At 34.1% G+C, this 4,249-nt stretch overlaps 1 long non-coding RNA gene across 1 annotated transcript; it reads right to left on the bottom strand.

Moving 5' to 3' along the window:
• Positions 1-651: 651 nt before the first annotated feature.
• Positions 652-2,864, bottom strand: LOC143592150 (uncharacterized). Its single transcript, XR_013145863.1, has 3 exons — positions 1,934-2,864; positions 967-1,681; positions 652-780 (listed from the first exon to the last, which is right to left on the bottom strand). It is a non-coding gene; the product is annotated as an uncharacterized LOC143592150 (long non-coding RNA).
• Between the last annotated feature and the right edge of the window lie 1,385 nt (positions 2,865-4,249).

Genomic DNA, 4,249 nt, shown 5'->3' with positions numbered 1-4,249 from the left:
TACCATGTTGGAGATGATAAACATATTACTCGATAATCCCATATCCTATTCGATCTCTAATATATAATTTATCATACAAATCTTCTATTTGAAGGTAAGATCTCTCCATATATAAATACAATATTAATTAATTATAATTGAATAATATAACTCTATTACTTATTTGTCGAGTATGGCTGATAAATTTGTACCCTTGAAGAGCAGTACTACCAGTACCCCGACAACACACCAAGCAATACAAGCACCAAGTTTTAGACCATAATCGATCCTCATTATCTATTTTATATTATTGCTCGTTCATCTACGGATTGTCAACCTTCAGGCTTGAGTAATTTCATCCATGCAGGTTCTCCATGATTGAGTTTGTAAGAATTGGTCAAATCATTTTATCTTTACGGACACGATGGTTCAGGTTCAAGGACGGACGACGAGGAGTTGAGAAAATATACGCCAACTGATTCTTCGGAAGCGGCGGTTTCATCGAAGAAACGGTGCCGGACTGGAGAACTATTCCGGTGAAAGCAAATCTTCTACAGTGGCTTCAAATTATATCTTTAACCTTTTTGAACTAGTTTTATACCCGTCCGGTGGACGGGTAGTGTAATGTTATAATAACAAAACAATATTTGTATCTAACTAAAAGATTTTCTCCAACATTTATATTTCATGATTGCTTAATCCTCTCTTTTCGTCACCAAATCATGTTTCTTCATCGCCCTCCTCCTATCATTGACGGGATCTCTGTGATCTAAATGCAATCATCTTCAGACTTGATCTTACCTAAGTCATAAGGAAAGAAGCAAAAGTTATTTTTCAAATCAAAAGATCAAGATCTAGCTTTGACTATTTTAAAGGTCAAAATAGGCAACTTTTTACTTAAACACGAAAAATAATTTACTTTAAGCTAAACCATAATAGTTATATCAACTTATTAACATATCATAACTTCAAATGACTTATCCTTACCCTCACAAACTGCTACAATATTGTGAGCTGTATCTAATAAACCCAGATTCAGATTTTAAGAAATTGACCTTAAAAATACCCAGATTACCCCCAACACTTGATGAAAGAGTTGCTATGATAGAAAGGACAGATAAGACTTCAAAAACTTCTGATTACCGATGACGAAACTTGGATCTGCAATCAGCAATACTTGAAAAATCAATCCTCACTGTGGTAATTCGCAAAACGTGGGGAAGATGAATTCTAACACGGCTCAATAATCACTGATTCACCAAAACTGATTCACCGAAACACAAACTACCTTGGTTTGAACTAACCTTGACTGCAACTTCTCAAAACGATAATTGTTGCCAACTTTTGGACCTGAAGTGGCTCAAGTTAATAATGAAAGCGAAGTAAAGTTTAATTCCATAACAAAATATTATTGGTTTGTGAATGTATATACCTGTGAACAATCCCGACAGTGCATAAGTTGAAATGACAAAATATCACCCTAAGTTCCGCACCATCTTCTCTAATTTCTGCATTCACAAATATGACATAATCAACTACAAGTAATGTATTTTTTTTTTCACGAAATAAATTTTGGCATACTGAATTTTTTTGTTCAAGATCAAAACCCATACACATCATTTGTTCCATACGCTTCAAAGCAATAGTATATTTCATTTTTTTCTTCTCGGCTTAAATTGTACACTGAAGACCGTATATTTACCTGAAATCAAAAGGGGGTTGTGGCGCAGCTTGTTGCCCGCTTACCTGCCACTTCATTGTAAATCGTTTGGATGTTTCTATGAAATATAAAAGGAGCGAAGATAATTTTATAAATATAACTACCTGAGATTTTTCTGGAACGATTACTGTTTTTTGTTAAGCGAACATAATTCTATAAATTTAAAGAACAAAAGGCAATTACAACAATGGAAAATGTGGATACAAGTACAAATCTCTAATATTCTCTTCTTACAATTTTATCATTGCAAATGGCATCAGAACTCACAGCTCAATCCATGGCTGAACTGCAACGCTCAGGCTATGCGTAATGGGGCGATATTGGGCGATTTTTGGCAGTAACACCGCCCCCCGGTGATATTTAATTCACCTGGGCATATTTAATTCATTATAGAATTAGAGAGATGTTTTAGTAATCAATTCATAACAACTTATACAAATAATATATAGTTGACATTGTTGTTGCACCGATAAAAGAAATGTGTACCTTTTTTGATCGTCTACAATGGTTTTGAGTATTGCATATACATATGATTCTTCCGCAGACACTATTCCTTAAAAGTAGCTGTTTATTAAAAGCAAACATCAATATATCGATGAGATTTCCATCCAATTAATAGAATTGCAAAGTACATAACTATAGAGGCTAAAACAAAATGAAAGTATATATGATGTTTGGACAGCACTGCAGATAAAAAAAGTAAAAAAGAAAAGAGTATAAATATGATGTGAAACAAACCAATACCATTTCCTTTTGTGACATTTACTCATTTCCAAATTCCTTGCATCTTCACCTGCAAAACAAAAAGAAACAAACAGAAGGTAGAACAAAATCATTACAACATATATTGAAATTAACATGGATATAGATTCTGGTGTAATGGTGAAAGGACTACAAATCGGGGAAGTATTTACCAGTTAATCGAGTTTTTCGCTTACCAAATCAAATGTCGTTTTTTGGATAATCATATGATTTTAGTCGGTGACAGAGGACGAACACATACATACTCGTACCTTTTAACTCCGGTTAGGGTTTAGCTCTCTATATGTGTATCGATTTCTGGCATACGAAATGGAGTAAGGATTTTGACATTTTGTGGGAATCCAGATTAATTTCAGAATGATGATTGAAGTTATCATCGTAGAACAAATTTAGTGTAGAAAACCATCGGTAACTGTTGATGGTAGGAGAGAGATTCTACAACTGCTCTTAACTTCTGCTTCTAGAAGTTTTTCAAGGGGTTTATACGGCTAGGATTTGAAGATGGAGACTTTGAAGGGTCCAGATTAATCTAAAAGTTGGTTACTTGTATGGGGAACAATATATTATATAATTTGTTTTTTTACAAACTGGTCACTAGTTCACATTCAAATATTTATTTCAATTTTCTTTTTCTTATTTAGACTTAATAATCTGCAGGTGTGAGTTGGAATTAGGGTTGACATCAAGAATAACTATGACTCAAAGACGTCCAATCACTCATGCCCATCTAGATATTACATAATAGGTATAATGATAAAGGCTAACCAACCGATGATAATGATAAAATGTCAATTACTATCATAATATCCATATTACAAGTGGAATAAGGAGTAACAAACAAACTTTAACATAAATAAAAAATAAATAATGATGTTCACAATGATAGATAATAAATTCATTTGATGCTAATATATATTTGTTTAGTTCACCAAACCAGGCTATAATCAAACACATACAACTTACTATAAAGCTGCTACTCAAAAAAGGTTGATACTAGGTTATATATTCTTGCCAAATATTAGGAAACATTGCCTTCAAATCAATAGCTAACATTTGCAAGTTCTAATAGATCTTGTATTAATGATATTTAGTTATGATGAGAAGTCCCTCCTACATTTGCAAGTTCTAATAGATCCTGTATTAATGATATTATGTTATGTTGAGAAGACCCTCCTTCTACCGCTTTCTTCGCTACCATCCCGAGTGTTTTCGCTTTCTTTCTCCTCTCATTTCCTTCTAGTCCAGCATCCATTACAGTTTCTATAGCCTCCCCCCCCCCTTTTAACTTCTTAGATTCCTTAACATATTCTTGCTCTAACTCCTCAAAATTATTAATCACCATCCCATAAGCTCGTGACTCGGTCTTTCTTATTCGAACATGAAATATTGACTCGGTTTCCCTCATTTGTTCAAGTCTCTCACTCGTGAACCGGCTATGGTTGAAATCGGGTGGTAGCTAGGCTCAGGTTATCTCAATTCGGTCGGGCAACCCTTGGAGAATAAAAGGTTCTGACTCGGGTATTTCATCGAACTTGGATGCGTATAAATAACAAGTAGTTAAGTGTCTGAAACAACTCATTCCATCAAATATAACCCTTGGAATCTTGTACTCTACCGCGGTATCATCCGTCCATAGCATGCATTTATCGAATAATATACAACTCGGATGAGGATTTAACGATTTGATTCAAAACATTGTTCTAGAAATTCTTTTAACATCTCAACTGCAGCTGCAAAGTTTGGAAGTTAATCTAAACCATGTAGAGAAAATGGAGTTTCGCATCCATC

This window comes from Bidens hawaiensis, unplaced genomic scaffold, assembly GCF_021521415.1.
Source record: "Bidens hawaiensis isolate Kalapana, Puna unplaced genomic scaffold, B.hawaiensis_p1.1 tig00040547_1, whole genome shotgun sequence".
Taxonomy (NCBI): domain Eukaryota; kingdom Viridiplantae; phylum Streptophyta; class Magnoliopsida; order Asterales; family Asteraceae; genus Bidens; species Bidens hawaiensis.
This window is presented reverse-complemented; position numbering and strand designations above follow the sequence as displayed.